This window comes from Sapajus apella, unplaced genomic scaffold, assembly GCF_009761245.1.
Source record: "Sapajus apella isolate SASKATOON/1434 unplaced genomic scaffold, GSC_monkey_1.0 scaffold26, whole genome shotgun sequence".
NCBI lineage: Eukaryota > Metazoa > Chordata > Mammalia > Primates > Cebidae > Sapajus > Sapajus apella.
Window position 1 is genome coordinate 14,828,130 of NW_022436966.1, and position 21,340 is coordinate 14,849,469.

The 21,340-nt window shown below is 35.8% G+C and overlaps 1 protein-coding gene across 2 annotated transcripts in view; it reads right to left on the reverse strand.

The window, feature by feature from the left end:
• LOC116560598 overlaps positions 1-21,340 on the reverse strand; it is a 582,130-nt gene that overhangs the window by 559,785 nt on the left and 1,005 nt on the right. The gene's annotated exons all lie outside the window — the stretch shown is intronic.

Here is a 21,340-nt window from a genome sequence, read left to right on the forward strand (position 1 = left end):
TATTTTTTTCTCTAAATATCTCAAAAAGAAGTTAAAGAGGTACAAAACATCCAACAGAATTTTTAAAGCATATGTTGGATTTAATAATGTTCAGTTAAATAGAAACAGGCTTTGAGAACATCAGGTCTCTGAGATTATTTTGAAAGAGCAGGAGGAAGGTGCCTGACAATGTGATTGCTGTAATAATTTTTCTTTTCTTTTTTTTTCCTTTTAGTCTGGAGAGACTGGACCACAAAGCAAAATGAACTGTTATATAGACTTACTTGGAAAGCATACTCTTCTACCAAAAAAAAAAAACCTTTTCAGTTGTTTTCCTATTTCATTCTGTACTTAATCCTTTCTTTAATGTGCCCTTTTAGTTGACTTTAATAAAATTATTATGAATATGAATTACAACACAATATTAAAGGTAAAAGAAAACTTAAAAAGACAAGCTAAACTGTTTCACCAAAATGTATTTACATGTGTCCAAACCTTACTCATATATCAACATCTAACTTAGATAAACCTCCATTGAGACCTTTCCAGTCCCTTCTTCTTAAAATAAGTCTCTTTCTTCTATAAATTTGAATAACATTCTATCTTTAACTGTCATTCATCTTTTCGTTCATTCAACCAATGTTAGTAAGCACTAATTATGGGCTGATCCTCTTCTAGGACCTTCAGATTCATCAGTGAACAGAGGAAAAGACCCCTGCCAATGGAGCTGATATTCTAACAAGGGGAAACATACAATAATAGGTACAATACACACACACAAAAAAATCACGTAGCATTTAAAAGGTGATCGATTCTTTGGAACATGAAATGTAGAGGACAGTAACAGGATGGGAGTATAGGGGATTCCAACTTTTAAAGAAGTGGTTAAGATAGGGTTTACTTAGAGGTGACATTTGAGTAGAATTGAAGGAGGTGAGGGCGTTAGCAACATAGATCTGTGGGGAAGAGCATTCCAGGCAGCATAAAGAACTAGAAACATGCCTGGTGCTGTTGAAGAACAGCAAAGAGGCCAGAAGGACTTGAGGGAACCTGGGAAGGGGAAGGGTAGTAGAAAATAAGGTCAGAGGCCCTTGGTGTGGGGGCTTGAGGGGACATATTATGGCAGTGAAATGGGTGCTATTACAGAGTTTTGAAGCTGAGGGGTGACATCATCTGACTTTCAGTTCAAAGGGAGCCTCTGCCTGCTGTGTTGAGAGTGCTGGGGTGTGTGGGAAGTAGGAGTAGGAGGCCAATTAGCAGGCCCTGTAGTTATGTAAGCAAGAGATGATAGTGACTCACATACTTGGTGCAAGCACCAGAGATGGTAAGAAGCGGTTAGAATTTCATATCACCTTTTTACTTTTGTCATACTATATACATGTCTCATTGCTGCTTCTAGGCTCTGCAGTACTTGAGGTCAGAATTTGTGTTCATTTTTACATTTCCAATGAGGGGTACTCAATATTCTTAATAAATAAAGAAATGAATGGTCACTAGACAAAGAATCTAGCTTATCAATATCTCTGGCACACACCCTGAATTTCAAGGCATATTTATAAATGGACAATAGCACCACCAAGAGCATCAACTTTGAATAAGAAGGGCAAAAAAAAAAAAAAGAATAAAATCTACATACTGCACAACTGATAGCGGAATAATATAAAGGGAAATATGGCATTTATTATACCTGCATTTTATTTAATTTCTGATGAGTATTTAGAAGTAATCTACTATATTTTCTCTGTGATCTTCTTGAAGTAAAATAGTAGCCAAGACAGAGAGAAACTCAGGAACATATAGACAGATTCACAGTAGGTTTTGTCATGGAAATATTTATCATTATAAGATCCAGTCGAATGACATTCCATAATGCTAACCCTTTCTGTAGTTAACACTGCAGAGAAGAAATCTATCTCTGTCTTCAAATTCCAGTATAGTCATAAAAAAGAAAACTACAAATGCATATAAAATAATTTCTCTAACACATACATACTTGGCATTACAACAGGCGAGTTATGCAGTCATTTGCTATTAAATCATGAACTTGCAAAACTTCAAAAGAACAAGAGGAAAATTCCTTCGAAAAAAACAAACTACCCATGACAATGTCCATTCATAGTTGTAGAATATAGCTAAAGAAATTTTCTTTTTAAATAAGTGGTCTATGTTTTAAAACTATAACATCCAATTTGGGTATAGAGTTTGAGAAAAAGCTGCCATGTGCAATGTGGAAATAATTTATATAAAACATCCCCAGGAAGGGAGTAGATTTCAATACCTTTCTTAAATATATCATGTTTTTAAAGAAATTATTACAGTAGCAATGACTCTTTGTGATGGAAGTGGTAGTTTTAGAGTTTGGGTTCTAGACTCACAAAATTCCTGATTGACTTTGTAATTAGAAAGGAAATTTTCATCTAAGTTGTGTCTCCTATTTCTCCATATCCTATTTCTATTTTCTCTAGTAACCATTGAAAAGATCAAGTTCAACTTATGACAAATCTAATTGAAAAATATAAGCCTAAATTGGAGGTTAATGTTTTGAGACAGTGGTTCTGCCATCTAATCATTCCACAAATATTTATTGGGCCCTCAATATTTCCTGCCAAAGAGATAAGGTCATTACCTTTAAGAAGGTAAAATTTAATGAGGAAGAGATACAAACATACAGTAAAACAGTTTGACAGTGCCCTGATACAGCTATGCTCAAGGTACTACAGCCACTTAGCATGCTATGGGGGGACTCAGGGAGCCAGGGAAGCCCTGTTGGAGAAGGTGCTGTTTCCACAATGTGAAGGATGAGCAAAGCTGGTCATAGAAAGCAAACGGAAAGGGAATCCTCAGCAGAGGGCGCCATGATCACGATCTCATTTTTAGAACTGCCCCAATAGCAGTGGGGAAGACGGTGATAGCAGTAGACTGGAGGCAGGAGGATCACTGTAGAGGTTCAGAGGAACCCAGTTAAGAAATCATGAGGGTCTGAACATAGGAAATGGTAGTGGGAAAGGAAACAAGGGGCGAGTTCAAGACTTAGGAAATAGACCATAAAAGATATGGTATTGACTAGTCAGGAAGAATGAAGGAGAGGGAGGGAGATAGGAGCTTGAGAGGCTGGATATATGGAGAGCTGAACTCTAAAGGAAGAAATACAGGAGAAGTGGATGAAACAACAGCAGAGGGGATTTTTTTGAAAATCAAAATAAAAGATTTCGCATGATATGTATTTGAGATTATGACTGAATTGAAAAATATAAACTAGCTGTGTTATGAAGGTATTCCACCCACCAAGTCTATTCAAAGTCATGAACATTACAGAGATCACTGAGGAATACTTTAAAAAACTCCTCCCATTCGCCCTGGTCACCAAATGAAAAGTACTGGCAAAATAGAGACTTGCAGTCAGTATATATTTTAGATAATTGTTAAGTGAATATTTACCAATTTTAGACCTTCCATTACATAATCAGAAGCATGGCTTCTGAAAAAAAATCTCAGCATTCTGTATTTTAGTGAACATTAACATATATATTAGAAAGGAGAGTAAAACAATAATTTTCAAAATATTTGACTTTATTTATAAATTAATGATGATTCTTTCATTTGAGATCTTAAGTGTCAAGTTAATTCACTCATTAAAATTCAGATACATTTTAATACCCTATGATATTTTATTATTCAAGGACTTTCTTACCATACAAAGAAGATGAAATGCTCTTTCAGGCCAGTTCTCATTTTTGGTTACTATTTACTTTTCCTCTTTTCTGATTCCAAATGTGCAATGCGAATATCCACAATACCCATGAAATAAATCCCTTCTCAAGCAGCACATTCTGAGTATCTGATGTATCACTCTGCATAGCTCCCATTAAATAACTTCTACAGTTTCAATAATAACCCCAACTCTAGAATAATATGCACTAGGATGCTCTATTTCAAGATCTTTAAAACCAGACATAGATGAGAAAAATTTATAACTTTTAAATATATTTCTGGATTTATGAATAATGAGTCAATTTTTGTTAGGTTACACAAGTATGATCCACCACTAAAACATTTCATCTTAAATCTAACCAGATTTTGTCTACCTAGTATAAAGTAAGGAAATCCTGCGTACTCCAGCAAAAAAAAAAAAAGAAGAAGAAGAAAGGAGAAAAGCATTGTCTAAATCAGCGTTCAGTGTTTTTCAAATTGCAGATATGACCTATTTGTGGATCATGAAATCAATTTGGTGAGTTACAACCAGCATTTTTAACACAATGGAATAGAATACAATAGAACAGGTATCAGAGTATATTACACTTCATAAGAGTATGTATGGTTTTGTAAAAGTTTGGTATTTATGTATGTGCATACTGGGTCCTAACATTAAATATTTCCTATCAAGAGTTGCATTTAAAAAAATTTGAAAGCTCCTGGTTTAAATAACTTTGTCCACAGTATTGCTGTGAAGTGTATTAGGGGTCTGTAGCTCAAATATGAAATGAAAATAAACTTTAAGAAATGATTAATTTTTGTACAACAATTCTCTAAAAATCAAGCACTCACTTTAAGCTGTCAAATATCTTACAAAATAATGCCTAACAAATAGGATCAAAGGTTTCTCCTATACTATGTTTTGTTACTAAGAATATATGGTCCAATATCACTAAATGACAGATTCTAACTTGCTTGATTTAGCCTTGCTATTTAGTAGTCATTATGGACAGAAGTTTCATTTAGTTGCATTGACCTTGTATTTAACTTTAGAATAAATTCAGAAGCTGAGATATAAAGTGTACGTTATGAATCCTTAACCCATAAGGGCCCTTAAAAGGTCAAGAAAGCAACTGTAATTCCCACAAAAAATACATAAACGTGTATATTATCTTTATATACAGCCTACACACATATGCCCCAACATCTTATCATTAGGTGTAAACCAGAAAATATTCTAATTTTATTTAGTAGTATTTTAATTCTACTATACTTAAAGAATACATAAAGGACACAAATACAGTTTTAATTTTTATGCTCCGCTGTAATTTTATGAGAGGCCTAAGAAACATAAAAGTTACATGCAAGTCTTTATTTATGCCACCAAGAGTAAGTTTTATCCTTGGAAATGCTTAAAAACTTGGCCTAATACGTACCACTCAGTTATTTCTCATCCTTTGATTCCTTAACCTATATTTTTGCAAATAAATTTTAAGTCAGAAATTACCGATAAAGTATCAGTAATGAGTATCACCTGAACTCAAAATTCTCCTCTTTTGAGAGAGCTATAGTAAGTGGAAGTTTATATTTTATTTCATTTCTATCATTCCATTCCTTAGGTTCTTTATGGTGTTTTTAAAAATCCATAATATAATTCTATGAGAGTTAACATAATAGACTGTAACAGCTGTTATGGTCTATTGTGTAAATAAGTAATTACAGAATTTACAGACTATCATGTAAATATGTAATTATGGACTTTTTAAAATGTGCATTATTTACTCGATAGTCTATCGTTTACATATGTAATTATGGACTTTAAAACATGTATTATTTACTCAGTCTGTAACAGCTCCTTGGGACAGAGTCGTTCTGGCCTATCGGGTAAACATGTAATTACAGAAATTTTTTAAATATGTATTATTTATCTGATAGTGCTGCTACAGATTATCACATCCATACGTAATCACAGATTTTTTTAAAGTGGGTATCATTACTTTGCAAAATGCTTCTGCAAGTCAACCCAGAGACTTTCAGTTCATGGATCAGTTATCCAAAACTATGCAGTGATTCCTCCGTACAGAATATTTGCAAAGAAAAGTGGTTTTCTGCAAGTAACCTAAGTAAATTTTCAAGTTTCCTGATGAAATTATAAAAAACTGACCCCAAAGAGAACGCGTCATTTTGAGAAAAAGGGTGTTTTTTAACAGTTTCTAGTTTAAGGTTCTTTTATCTTTCTTTTTTTTTTTTTCTCAGTTATCTACATTACCATAGTATTTATTTTTAAAAGCCAGAACCTCTTAATGCATTTGGTTTCTTTATGGCAGAGTTACCTGAAATTGATTTCACCTGTTGTCTCCTTTAATATTCAAGTATGAACACCTCCTTATGCAGTGGTATGCTGGTAAATGTTTAACAGTTGGCTGGAGTCAGGGGGATTTAAATCACTCACCATTTTCTGTGGTGTAAATGTTCCCATGATGGCTGATTTCAAGCTACCAAAGGGATGTCACTTAACTCAATGTCACTCAACTAGTGAGTCATACAAGCAGGTAGAAGCCTATTTCAGCACACCACAGCCTCTTACACTATTTCAAATTCCAATTACTGACTGCTAGTAACTGAATGTCTTTTGATGTAGATTTTGAGGAAGTCAGAAACAAAAGCCTAATTGCTAAGGGCATGTCAGTTGTTTAAAGCTTAAAATTAACTGACATAATACCCTCAATTAACAGTCAATAAGAGACCTCTTCCTAGGTTCAGAAGGGGCCTAAACTTTCTCTTAATCAAGTATGTAAGCAGCCCTCTGGGATTGGGAGCAGGGAATGGCATTGTTTGCCACATCTGGTAGGAGACCAATCCTGAGGTGGCTCATTACAATTGAGGTACCCCTATGAAGAACAGTTTGGCAAAAAACATTTAGAGATGACTTAAGTATCATGTAGGTGGTTGGGCTAATAAGATGTATTCAATTCTGTGATGTGGTTTTCATGATTTAATACATAAGGTAAAGGTAAAAAATAGATCACATTTCAAAAAGCCATCCACACTTCCACAAGTGTGCATTAACAGATTTAATTACTATTTTTAACTGAGTAGTAAGTTGTAAGCTCAACTAGACAACTCTAGAAGATGGACCTTCAAGAGAAATGTCATCAAAATAAACTTTGGATCATGCTATTAAATCTAAGGATGTTAAAGCTGTGCCTTTTATTTTAGTAACAGACTGAATCATTGCTCTGTACTGAAATTATCAAAGGAAAACTTTGTACTATTTGTACATTCCAGTTTTTTGAAATCTATGATTGAATATTCATCAATAAATAATGAAGATTTACAATATATTCAAAGATTATTAATTACTTCAAATACTCTTAGTTTTAAATTTAGGGGAGAATATACTGATCTGCCTGCAGAGCACAGACAAGGAATCAGTGCATATATATATATGATTAATTCTCCATATACTAGGTGGTGTTAAACACATCATCATGTGTGGTCAACACAATAGACAGCCAGGGCAAAGGAGCAATCAGTAAATTTCTATCCAAAGGCACCAAGATACTATAAACATTAGTCTAACATGCTCATAAAATTTTATTTCATTCCACCACTAAAAGCATTCTATGGAAAGCAGGACCTTCCATACACATTGAATTTTAGTACTGTAGTGTGAAGCCTTTATCAAGATCTGACATCAAGGGTTGCATACCTTCAGGGAGGGAAGGTATTCCCCTATGTTTAAATCCCCATGTAGAGCAAAACACAAAATATACATTACACAAGAGTACCTCATGGCCAAAGACTGACTATGGCATGCCAGGAAGAGGGCAGGTGCCTCCTGCCAGAGGCTGTAATTTAATATCCTGCTATAAAAGCAATAGGAGGCTCCTGTTCATCTGAAACCTAGAACCTATAATAAAAACAGTGAACAATTCAAAACTGGCACATTACTCCTACTGGCTGTTCATGTGCCAGGATTTTCCACCATGCCAGAGTTGCAAACTGTGTACAGTCTCTGGAAACAACTAAGCTCTTCTTATTTGTGAGGTAGCATTGTGAGTAGTGAGGGATTTATTACATAGGAAATTTTACTTTCTTTGTTTTAAGAAAATGAGTGTAATATGTGTCCCAATGGTTATTTGGGAAACTCATTTATTGTGAGTTTATTAAATGGCTTAAGTACATGATTTTAGAGAATGTAGGACTTCGGCAGCTAACAGCCTGAGGCACAGAAATGGAAAAGGTAAGCCAGAACTTATAAACATTCATTTCAGCCAGGTGTACCTCACTTTAAACAATAAATGCATCCCAGGAGTGATGTGAAAATAAAATACTTATACATTGAATCATATTTTAAATTAACTAGGGATAGGGTTACTTAAAGGAAGCCTCAGCTAGTTTTGTTACTCAATTTGTAATTTATCATTGTATGAAATATGAATTTTCAGATATCAAATTTTAAAGTAGAGTATAGATACACATATTTATATATGTGTCGAATATATAAGTATATGTACTTATAAATATTCTAAAAGTCATACAGTTAAGATCAAAATATATCAAAGGTGTTAATGTTTAGCTTGATCCACATAGATTTTCTGGGTTTAAAGGAATATCTGAAATATTTGCTTGAATAAGGATGTATTAGAAAATAAAAAACCAAGGTTTCCATGATTGCAGTTAGTTATCTGTGAAGTAGGAGTGCCAAGCAGTAAAACTCCGTGTCCACTTGGCTGCAACAATTAATATGGAGCTATTTTCAAGGTGGGATTATGGGCATTGGAACCTCTAGGGATGGAATGTTTTGCCCATGCGTTAAATCCTCATTTTGTGTGAACTTAATGAAAAGATTGCAATATGTTCTGTCAGTGGTTCCCAGAGCAAGGAGATACTTCTTTTTCCCTTGAGAAAATGTAGTGAGATTTGTGCTGTATTTTATGGATGGAAATGTAAAGAAAGTATGTGCTTTTTACTTTGTTTAGAACTCCTGAAGATAGAGAGACTTAAAATTATGTAGGGAAATGCAGTTACTCTAAGGCTACAGTATTAGCTGGATTAACTTTGCTGTTTTGGAGGGAAAAACTCTAACATCATAAAATATCAAGAAGAAAGAATCAAATCTTTCTATAGCATTTTAAATTAGGCAGTAGCTATTTTCAATAGAAGCTTGTTTGTCTGCCCTAAAAAAAAAAAAAGTTATTTATTATTCTAATTTGGATTCACAGGAAAAGTGTGCTCCAGTCAGAAAAAGGACTTGCTTTCCACAGACATGTTCAGGGGCTGTAATACAGTTACATGCATGTTATTTACATTTAATAAAAGAGAGCCTTTCTGAGTATAGCAAATAAATGTGCAATACTCAGACGTAAAAATAAATAAATAAATAAATAAATAAAAGCCGGGGGTCAAGTGGTTAGGGGCAGAAACCAACAGGTCACTCATGCCTAGTTAGCATTCCCGTAGATGCTTAGTCAGCCCTTAGGCAGCCCTAGAATACTCCTATACACCAGGTATATCAGTGAGGGAGCCCTCCTTGGAGAATGAACTAATGCTGGGTCACCTGCAAGAAACCAACATAGTCAGCTCCTCTCCCTCCTCAACTCATGGCTTAGATAGGACCAAACTTGTTTCTTCAGAAGTGTTGAAGAGCACATCACCTTGGGATTCCTGGGAGCACCAAATATTCAGGGTCCAAGAAAACAACTCAGAGAAGTTCTTCATAATTAGCACTAGTGACTCAGTTACCTTAACCCTTGAATTCTGTCCTTTTTGGAATTCAGACCTCAGAAATTTTGAAATCTAAGCAGGCCAGGGTTTGAGGTATTTGTTTCTTTGTTTATAGCATCATAGAATTCTTTGTTTGGAACGAGATTCTCAAGATAATTTAGTCAAACCCCTTCGTTTTAAAAGTTGAGAAAGCTGGCCAGGCGTGGTGGGTCATGCCTGTAATCCCAGCCCGTTGGGAGGCTGAGATGGATTACTTGAGGTCAGGAGTTTGAGGCAAGCCTGTCCAACATGGTGAAAACCTGTCTCTACTAAAAATACAAAAATGAGCCAGGTGTGGTGGCATGTGCCAGCTATTCGGGAGGTTGAGGCAGAAGAATCACTTGAACCTGGGAGGCAGAAGCTGCAGTGAACTGAGATCGTACCATTACACTCCACTCTGAGTGACAGAGCTAGGCTCCATCTCAAAATAATAATAATAATAACAATAACAATAATAATAAAGTTGAGAAAGCTAAGGCCCAGAAAAAACTGACATGGCTTGGTAGACAGCTCGTTAGTGGCTATGTCATAGGTGGAATCTCACTCCAAGGATAAGGAAATAGCATTTACTAAGTTATGTATAAGGAGCTGTAGCTAGGTTACCTCATTTAATTATCATACACTCCCTATCATCCCCATTCATAGAGTAAAACAAGTGAGACTAAGAACAGTTTACCAAACTTCCCGCAGATCATACAAGTTTAGATCAATTTGCTAAATATCCATTCATCAAATGATCAATTTGCCAAATGATGAATTTGAAGAATGGCCAATTTGCTGAATTTACCAAGAAATTATTTCTTTAAACTATGTCCAACTTTTATAGCAATTAATTTATTCATAATAATTAAAGCTTTTGAAGATTATTTCTAGTTTTAGTTGACTGGCTTTCATTTTATCTTCATGGCAACAATTTTTAGGAATTTAAATTCACTTTGTATTGGTAATTAGTACATACCAAATTTGAGGTCTCAATTACATGGTCCATTATAAAATCCCTTCTGGCATTCCAGCTTATTTCCTACCACTTACAATGGTATCGTCTTTCATCTCAAATCTTCCTACAAACCAGTACCAAGTTAACATATCAAAAAGATAGAAACCATAAACTTTTTGCATTTAATAAAAATTTCTAGCAAATTGCATGGGATAGTTCAACACCCTTAATGATATTTTGAATATCTAGTTTAACTGTGTTTAGTCCTAGTTTTAGTTTACTTTTTAATTTTGCCATAGCCATTTCAGCTCAGCAATTCTGTAGCACATTTGTCAGTCCCAATCAGCTAAATGTCATTTCCTATATGTTTTGAATTTCAGGCACTTCTAAAGCATTTAAGATATAATGCAAGTAATCCATTTGATTCATTTAGTTAGCAAATCTATGAATCAAAAATGTATAAAAGACAATAAGCCAGATTAAATATGAGTTACATGACAGGAACTCACCTTTTCCTTACGATTTAAGAAGTCCTTGATTTTGAGACAACACAACACTGTGATTTGAAATACATAAGCTATAATGTAAAAGGGCTGCAGCTCTAAGAAGAACTAAAACCAAACTAAACTAAAGTAAAACTACAAATTACCTCCCAAAGCTGCCAAAATCACCTTATGCAGCAGGATTTGCTACAAACGTTAAGAAATCTAACAGAAGGAAAGTTTTTATAAAGCAGTGATTTGGCAAATTGATCATTGCGTGAATTGTTCAGTAGGGGAATTAGATTTTGGTGAATTGACTTTCTGAGAAGTAATTTTTGGAGAAATACAATTCAAGGTAATTGTCCTTCAGAAAGCTGTTTTTTGGTGAAGTGACCTGCTTCTAATCACCAAATGGTGAGGCATGAAAACCTGTCTGTTGATTCTAAAATTCACATTCTAGCCTCCATAGTTTTTTTCCCATTAACCACATCACCATTGATATAAAGTAATCGGGAAAGATTTATGAAGGCCCTTTAAAATGCGGAAAGAACATTTTTGACTTTTGAAATTACTTTTAAATGTATCGAAATAAGGGAATTGAATAAAATCTCATAGTTGAGTTCAATGCAAACCCATACTATATGTCCCAGCAGAAGAGTAAGATACAGTGATTCTGACTTACCTGGTGAGAAAACACTTTCCTTGATACCAAGAACCTTAATTCGGGCAAAACTTAAACATTTATATTCATATCATGTGGATCTGTCTGGCCACAGTTAATTTGAGCATATCACTTTATTCCCTGTACAGAATATCTAAAGCTTTAAGGCAGATTCAGGGAGGCTTTTCTTCCTAAAACACAAACACTTACACTACGCTCTCATTAACTGGAACTTTCACGTCTGCACTGAAGTGAAAATAGGGCCTAAAGCTCTGTCCTACCTACTGTATGTCAAATAACACAGATTAGAGAGGGTGTATTTGACAATGGCACTTTATTCAGACTTTAGAGGGAAAGAGTTGGACAAGTCATAAACTTGCATAATCATGAAATAAAAATAACTGCAGGGATGTTTAAGAAATATACTAAAATAAACAATTTTTAAATACTCGATAAAGGCACAATTTTACCTGTTGTTCATTTTACTCTATCCCAATTTGACACAATTATTTAAAAACTTTACATCTACACCTTAAAAGCTAAAACCACTTCCAAGGCTTCTGGAACCCCAGATGGAATTGGGAGTAAGTTTCCAGGGTAGAAGAGAAAGGTAATTATTTGGTAGCATTTTCAGGTTTAAATAATCTAGGCCAGCTCTTTTCACAGAAATATAATGTGAGCCACATATATAATTTTAATTTTTCACATTAAAAAAGTGAAAGGAGGTAAAACTGATTTTAGTATATTTTTACCACAATGTATCTAAAATATTATCAATTCAATATGTCATCAATATAAAAAAATTGACATTTTGCATATTTTTCATAAATCTTCCAAATCTAGTATGCATTTTACACTCAGAGCACAATTTAATGTGGAGTAACCATATTTCAAGAGCTCAACAGCCACATGTGTGTGGCTAGCAGTTACTATGCTATTCAATGCTTCTTTAGCCTCACAGTCTCATTTGAAAAGGAATAGTACTTTGAAGGTAATGGAATTATACGATTCTGTCTGGACTGAACTGGACTGCTATTTGTTTGTTGTTGATTATGAATGCTAGACTATTCAGAGGATTTAGACCAGGAAAGCACAACGACAAGTTCTCCAAATCCTAGACTGTAAGGCATTTCTAAGTTCACATGCAATTACTATTGATATTTCCAAGTCGTAAAATGTTTGGGCTGTTCCTTGGTTTTCTAAATATTTTCCTTCACATCTAAATCCAGGTGGATAAAAAATATGGGAACCCTCTTCTCTTCCCTACACCCCACCTCCAGCTATCCTTCTACTGGATTCTCAAGAGTGGCCACACTTAAGTGTAGTTTTCCTTCTAGTTTGATCCATAAGATATCTCTGAGTCTTTGCCTAGGCTGCTGTCTCTACTTACAGTGCCCTTTGAACAGTGCTGCCTACATCCCTCATCTCCCTCATCTGGCTGGCTAATAGCTATCTGAAGTCAGCTTTGCCCTTCAAACCCCAAACCCAGTGTTCTTTCTTCACATGCCCATGACAAACATTGTGGGCTCTTATGCCACACTGTTTCCATTGTGGTTCTGACCTCATGTATTAGATCTGTTTATAATCCCTCTTCTTCAACTGGATACTGACCCCCTAGAAAATATCTCATTTACCTTTGTAGTTGCAATGCCTAGCACAAAATAAGTATACTTAAAGTATATAATAAAGGATCATAAAGATCAAACATGGAACAGTATATGGAAAGTATAATAAAGTTCATCCATTCAAAGAATAAATGATTTAAAGTATATGTCTAACATCTTTTGTAGAAAAAATAAATTTAAAATGAAGATGTCCCAGGCATTGTGGTAGATGTTGAGGATACAGAGATAAATGAGACTCTAGCCTATAAGAGATGATAGGTAAGCAATGGTAAAGAAGAACACTTCTCAAAAGAATGTGAATTCAAGTCCCCTAGGGAAGTTGTAGAGAACAGATTCTGATTCAGGGGATCAGGGGTGTGGCTTAAAATTCTGCAATTCTAATAAGTTCCCAAGTGACAGTTGCTAGTCCCAGGACCATACTTTAAGTAGGGAAGGACTATGGCCCATAAGTTAGGAGACCTGAAATTTAGCCCTGACTCCTGTTGTATGAGTCATTTCTCTTAATATTGCCAGATCTGCTTGCTTAGCTCAAAAATTGCCTCAGAGAGGAGAGCAGATTTCTACATTATCTATAAGCTGTATAATCCATGATATCTGTATTCTACCAGCCTTCAGAGGACAATAGGGACCAGACCTGTGATTTTTAGTTTTGGCTGCTCGTTAGAATCACACAGGGCTAACTTCAAATTTTAGATGCCCAGAACATAGCCCAGACCTTGGAATCTCAGCAGGTGCGGCTCAGGCATCAGTATTTTTGAACTCCCAGGGCTGTGAACTACAAGATAGTATTACTAGGAATATGTGTTGATTATTAACTCAATTGATTGCTGTTAATGAGGTCGGAAATAACAAAGGATGCTCCTCCTGCCAGATAACTTTGTCCTATTCTGCTGGCAGTACTACAATGCCTGTTGGGCCAAAGAGCCTGATGAAAGGCACTGTGAAGTTCTATTTCCAACACTGAAAAAGCACCCCAAAGTGCAGGCTCTGAGGGGTAAAATTATGCACAAAAGAAAAGCTATGCTGATACCATAACAAATCATTAGGCATACTTCCTAACCTTTTGCAGGCCTCCCACTTGACAAAGGAGACTAAAATGAAAATGGGCATTTTTTCCCCCAATGAAGAATTGGGGGAAAGAATGGAAACACCAGCATTCAAGACGCCATCGGATATATTTGCTTTGCAAGTAAAGTCATATCCTAGGTTCTTTTTAAATCAGTTTTGGAAATTTGAAAATTTTAATTTAAAAAAGTACAAATGCTTTTTAAGTGTGTTTCAGCAGTTTTCAAAATGGAACGGGACTTTATCGTCCTCACTACATCTCTTAGGTTTAGGTTAAGAATACAGGGAAACATCCAAACTTGTTCATATTTTTAAGATATCTTAGTTTTAAACATGTTGGTTTCTTTCTCTTAAAAACATTGCTTTGTTGAAGTAAGAAAAAAGAGAATTAGACTCATCATTTAACTCAAGTAATGAATTGCTTTGTAGTGCAACAGTAGCACATCACTAAAATACTGATTATTTTTCCTTTATTAGTTTTTACTTTGAAATATACTGTGCACACTTTTCCAAAACAGATTACTTGTGTCTTACAAATATATGAACAAATAGTTAAAAAGTACATACTACAATCAAAATATTCTAGGATTTGAGAGGTAAGAGAGTATATGATATTCTGTTATCTTCAAAGACCTTAGAACCTGTCTGTGGTGATTAAACTTACATTCTATGAAAAGATAGCTAAAATTATGAACAAAAAATAATAAAAGCTAAAATAGTCATTTTAAAGCTTTCAGAGAAGAGAGATACCTCACTTCCAGCTGGGATGGGCTAATGGAAGGCTAAATAAAGAAGGGAAAGGTTTCACCCGAACCTTCAAGAATGGCAGGGATTAGATCATTAGCCCAGAAAAAGAAACTCTATGATCAAGAGCAAGAAGAAAGGAAATCATAAGATGGGCTCAAAAATAGTGATAAGACAATTAATCAGTAACAAGACAAGAATGTTTCACCTGGGCCACGTGAAAAGTTCCCTATCAGCCAGGCTTAGATCTGAAGACTTAAGGACTACGAACAAAGCAAAAGCATAGTTAGGCAAATTGGATTAGTACTTCCGGTATCCAGGGACAGGGTAAAGTTGATATACACAGGATATATAAGCATAAGAGTTGACAAAGATAAGGTATTATGGGGCTAGAAAGGAAGTACCCGAAGACTTTTATTTTTACATTTCCTACAGCTATGAAAAATCAATGGAGACTTTTGTTTGCTTGCTTGTCTGAGTAACACTCTAACAGCCATATTTTTCAGAAAGACAAATTTTGAGCCATATATAGCACAAATTAGAGTGGAATAGAACAGATTAGTAGACTGATGCAGAGAGGCTGATCTCAGTTGTAGTATTAGAAAAAAGGAAGTGCAAAAAAATTATGTAGGAATAATAAAATGTAAGACTTAGCGAATAATTAAATCTGAGGGGTGGGGTAGCAGAACCACGGGTGCCCCACATATAAACTTCTAGCACTCATTTCTTCACACTGAAAGCTGCTTGCTGTGAACACCTATAATCTTTGCTTGAGGTCTTGAGCCTGTCTGGGGAATACGCTTGGCCCACATGCAGGACAAACCAGCAGTGCCAGAGATAATACCCTATGAAGCAGCCCAAACCAACAAACATAGAGATTTGGAGGACAAACGCTGCAAACTCCTCACTCCTTTATTAGAATAACTCTTAGCCCTACAATAACTCTCAGAAAACCCCACTGGTAACTTGCTTACTAACACACCTTATATTTCTTTGATTTCCTGTCGTCTCTCTCTACTACCTTATCAGCATTTTTTGGTGTCACTCCCAAAGAAACTTGCGGCATTGGGATCCTTGCCTTGGCCACTGCTTCTAGAGTTACCTAAATTAACATAGTTAAGAAAAAAGCAGACTTAAAGTTTAGGCAAAATAGCAGGTCCACAAAGGTGTTCACATCCTTCCTTATCCTTGGAACCTATGAATATGAAACTGTCTATGGCAAAAAGGACTCCACAAATGTGATTACTGTTAAGGACTACGAGAGAGGGAGACTATCCTGGACTATCTGGGTGTGCCCAATCAAACCACATGGATGCTTAAAAGCAGGAAACCTTTCTCAACTATAGTTAGGGGGAAACATGACTATAAAAGAATGGTCAGAAACATCCAACATTGCTGACTTTGAATATGGGGGAAGGGGGCTGTGAGCCAAGAATGTGGGTGGCCTCTAGAAGCTGGAAAAGGTAAGAAAATTGATTTTCCTCAGGAGCCTCTAGAAAAAACTATGGCCCTGGTGACACCTTGATTTTGGTCAAGATGTGCATCAGAGTTCTGACCAACAGAATTGTAAGATAATAAATCTGTGTTGTCTTAAGCCACCAAGTTTGTAGCAATTTTTTATAACAGCAATGGAAAACTAGTATGTTATCCTTAATGTAGACTACTGAAAATTTAAGGTAGTCATAAAAAGTAAAATTAAACAGAAGAAAGATTGATTTTTCAGATGTTTTTTTGAATGTTTAATATGTTGAGTTCTGTGTGAGTCCTTGAATGAATGATATTCTTAGAGATTCATAGAGCCTCTTGTATATATGGAATATCATTCTTTAATTATGAGATAGTAAAGATATTTGTATTTGTTGCTTTGTTTTAGTCAGAAAGTTATTGTCATTTAAGCAATTCTGTTAAATCTTACGTAATGTCCTCAGAAAGATACAATTGAAAAAGTGTTGTTATAGTGGAAACTATGGCAGTTAATAATAGAATGCCATTGTCAAACTCACTGCTCTTTCCAGTGCTCAGTTTCACCTCGACTATATTTAGAATCTTTCATTTGGAAAGGATGGTTATGTGTCAAATGTGTTGTATGAGTATATTCTAGAATTTTAAAATTTCATTGAGTTGTGACACACACAGGGCTTGATATAGGGATTTTGACATAATTAAGAGCAAGTTAAAGTTAACTTTCAGTGCATTGTTGAAAATATATAATCTTGGACCCATGATTTTATTTGAGCATATGGTTGTTGTTTTCAGATACTGTACTTCTAGAATATTACAAATGTTCACTTATAGTTAATTCTACAGTCTCATTGGGTTACTCCATTTTTATCAGCCCCGTCTTTTTCTACCTTGTTCATCCAATCGTTGCAGCCATACTCAGTCTTTAACTCTTTCCATAAAACATACACAGCAGGGATATAATAGAATATTAAAAACTCTACCCACTGGTAGAACTGGATTAAGCAAGAGGGGTTGGGTCTGCTGCTCCTAAACAAAGGATTCTGCAGTAAGAGCAAAGCCCAAATACCCACACCTCACCTAATCTCCACATGAAGTCCACCTGTTTCTCTGACACATCTTCTACCTGGTTCCTAGCTTGTAGTCTGGTAGTAATAGAGCCCAAGCACAACAAAGACTGGGACTTAGGCCTCTCAGTGAAGTTCAGCCAGCCTCCTCCTCCAACCAGATTCTGCTTCCACTAGCTGTGGTACTCACTGGCACAAAGCTCTCTGATTTATGTATCTGAAAACCCAGTGAAGACAAGCACTGCTGCTCCTTTGAAATCCTGTCTACCCTTGATGCAGATTCTACCGATTTGATTTAGCCTTGCTTTGTAGCCATGGTCGTTGATATTGCTGTTTTGCCTGAGATGGGCAGGAATGAAGATTTGGGTTGAAGGGGAATGTTTTGCTGCCCCACTTTGTTTTTCACAGCCTGTGACTCAGAGCCCTTGCTGGTCTCCCACTTCTGCTCCGAGCACACAGCATACTACAAAGCCACCTTAAGTAAGCCAAACTCTTATTTAATAAATAACTGTACAGACTGCCATCAAATAAAAGCCAAATGTTTTGCTTTTACGTCTCCCTCTCTCACATATACCTATACATAAGCTCTTGCCAGACAAATTTTAAATAACTCACTTTATATTTACACATTTTAAGTTTAAAAGCTACAATGTTTTTATGTATTATAGCTTCAGTTCAGTCCCTGAAGGGGAAAGACAGATATTGAACATTGCTGCTCTCTCTGTGTCAGGTGTTTCAGAGAGGTGTCTGCTGATAGCACATCCTCTAACTCTGAAAATATGATACCAGATGCACCACCACCCCTAAAAGGGAAAAAAAAAAAAAAACTTACTCTAAATATCAAGATAATTTGTAGAAAGGCTATATGGTTAAAAAGCAGTTTGCCCGGGCTTAAGGAAATGAAATAAGGGAGAAAGCAAGTGCAAAGGACACTGAATTTCAAGTAAGAAAGGGCTCAAACACTTTAAAATCAAAAATAATCTGTGTACCCTAGAGCTTGGAGACTTGTACTCAGCAGATCACAAATCTGCAGCCATGTGTCCCTGAACAACTCAAGAAGATGACTCAAGAGGATTACCTGTTGGTACAGGCTTTTAATGCCAACAGTGTGTCTAGTTTTGAAGGCAGGTGCCTTCTTCAGCTTTTATTTGCTATAGAGTTTTTAATGTACTTAATACTTTTTAAATTCAGTTTCTACTAAGAGACTATTTTCTCTGAGACTGGCCTTGTGAACTGAGGATTTGCCAACTACAGTACCTTTCAAGAACATCATCCTGAGATATTCAAATTTAATATTATCTACCACAGTTTTCTCACCATCTTCATTCTTTTCACCCTCCCATGATCTTGCCCTCCGACATACACCCTCAGTCAATGCCCTCGTAAGGTTATCAATGATCTCCTCTTTGACAAATTTAATGGCCTCTCATGAATTCAGGTGACCATTCCTTTATTATTGATACTATCAGGCTTCCTCTACACCCTTCTTCATCTTGATTTCAGAGACAGAAAAATATCCCAATTCTCCTTATATTTTTCTGTAGGCGAATTCTTGGGTCTCATTATATTTTTGCTTTTGTTTGAGTTTCAATAAATGTTTACCAAGTAATCAATCCAAAAACCCTACCAGAAATTATTATTTTGCGTCCTAGCTGACACAAAAACAGATTGAGTTTAGAATGAGGTTCCATGTGGAACGACCTATGCAACTCTTAAATCTATTACATGGCTGGGAATATAAATCTTGCAAGCTTCTTAAGCAGTTTTCCCAGTATTATTGACATACTGATTATGAAACGGTGAGACTACAGAGTACTTTACTGATGATTCCCAGACTACCAGGACTGCAACCACCTTGAAATGCTCTAGAAACTTCAGGAAAGCCAGGAAAGAAGAAACACTTCATGAATGTAATAATGCAGTATAGAGATTGATTTCTAGCTTATTCTGATCACAAATACCTGCCTCACTGGAGCCTCTAACTTACACTTCCTAGTAGACAAGTTCTAGACTTAGGCATTGAGTATTTCTACATAGCAATTTCCACAAACCAGCATTAGAGGTTTAAATATCATACATTAAATGTGTCTGTCATTAAATGCACACATAAAAGAGTCAGGATGCTAGCTACGAATGAGAATGATGTTGATTCAAATTCCTTAATATGTATATATTATACATACTTTCTACATTTGAAGGTAGTGTTTCTAATGATATTTTTGTGTATATTGCCAAATTCTTCCACTCCATATTTTACAGCCTAAATTCATATGTAGTTATACTATTAAATTTTCTTTTCTCTATAGAAGGAGTTATTTAACTAACTTCCTCAGTTTCAAGAAAAATAGTAAGGCCATGGAGAATATTGATTAACCTTGGGAACCAAAAAGTAAACATAAAAACAATTTCTTACTCTAAGATCAGGCTTAACAATGTGCTAATAGCCCATAATGAAGATAGCAGATACGAGTTAATCAACCCATTAAGTTGAGATCAGAAAGTGTCAACTCAAGAGCAGTCTACTAATTTACTGACCCTTACTGGGTCAGCAAGATCTATAACCCATAGGCTGATCTTTCTACTTCTGTTAAAGTCACTGTGAAGCCAATTCAGTTTCTTCCATGATTATGATCTCTGAACTGATATGGACAGGCAGTCAACATAAAATCCATTTATGAGAATGTGCTTGGGGTTACTGAGTAATGGAATCTCAAGTTAACTGGTGAGTTAAGTGTCTGGGTAGAAGCTCTTTATGAAAGCACCAGCTTTGTGTTTCTCATGTTCACACAACTGTGAAAAGACACATGTGCAATCTTCACTGAAAGCTTCTGACTCCATTAAGTCCTGAGTTCTTCAGTTAGCTAACACTTGCTACCCATTCCCATTTCTATTCTGCTCTCTAAAGATAAACCTTGCTTCTTAAAATGTCAATGGGTCAAAAATAACTGAGTAGTGGGATGGTAAGGTGATGGGCTATACCTGCCAAATAATGAAATCAGTTTTGCTTTACTAAAGATGTAGTGAGTTGGATAGAAAGTTGCTTTGGTGTTTAAGCCAAAAATAGACATAATTCGGTGTAATCTAACAAAGGAAAACCTATCACCTAGTGTTTGCCACTTTCAAGGGGAATAAGAGAAACAGTAGGTGCATATCTTATTCCAGATGGGCCTTCCACAGGGTATAATAAAAATTATGAATCAAGAATTCATTCACTTGAATCCTTTTTTGTATAGAAAAGATATGATTGCTATGATAATGCAAAAGATTGTTTCTAATCTCAGCATTTTCTTTCTCAGGTAATAAACCAACTCACAGTACGATTTAGGATGGTGCATTAGCAACCCAGCAGCAGTGTGATGTCAGAGCCTCAAAAAGGCGTATGCAAGAAAAGCAAATAGGCCTGGTTCTGTTGCCCTGGTCCCCAGTCAAGGCTCCTGAGAAATCACCAACTCCAGTCCTGCTCTGTTCCACAGCCAGTCCTAGCTGTGATTTTCTCCCAAATAGGACACAGATATTAACTAAGGTTCTGGACAGAGGAAGCAAGAGAAAGAAAACGCAAACTGCTGAATGCACTAAACATTTTTTTTAAGTTTTATTGAAAGGAAAATTGGGGTTAACTTGAAGGACCTAAGAATTTGTTTTTCTCTTTACAAAGGAAATATGTCAGTTGCATGCCGATGATGCTGGAAGGATTCCGCAAAGGAAACCATCTTTTCTGGGAACACAGAGAGCCCCCTCTGTTGTTGGTGACATTGCCCTCTGTTTTCCCCCCTAGTTGTCGCCTTTGTTTTCCTCCCCTGTCATTACCTAACCTCCTAGTACTGCTGTGCCAACCGCAGCACAAAGACACTCGTCTA